This window comes from Penaeus monodon, chromosome 27, assembly GCF_015228065.2.
Source record: "Penaeus monodon isolate SGIC_2016 chromosome 27, NSTDA_Pmon_1, whole genome shotgun sequence".
NCBI lineage: Eukaryota > Metazoa > Arthropoda > Malacostraca > Decapoda > Penaeidae > Penaeus > Penaeus monodon.
Window position 1 is genome coordinate 5,683,454 of NC_051412.1, and position 219 is coordinate 5,683,672.

Sequence of the window (219 nt, forward strand, 5' to 3'; positions counted from 1 at the left end):
GGGCTTCGCGCGTCCTGAATTCTCACACTATTTACGGGTTCATTTTGAGCCTCTTCTTCAAGAGCTGACTTTCGGGAGATGTGACGCTGTGAATGGCGTGTTTGGACGGCAAACATGGCCTTTAATTGAGGACTTGGCGCCGGAGTAAAAGCTTTTTCAATAGTGCCCACAGGAGACGCTAAACCACCCCGAGTGAGGGCGAGATTACGTGTATTTTTA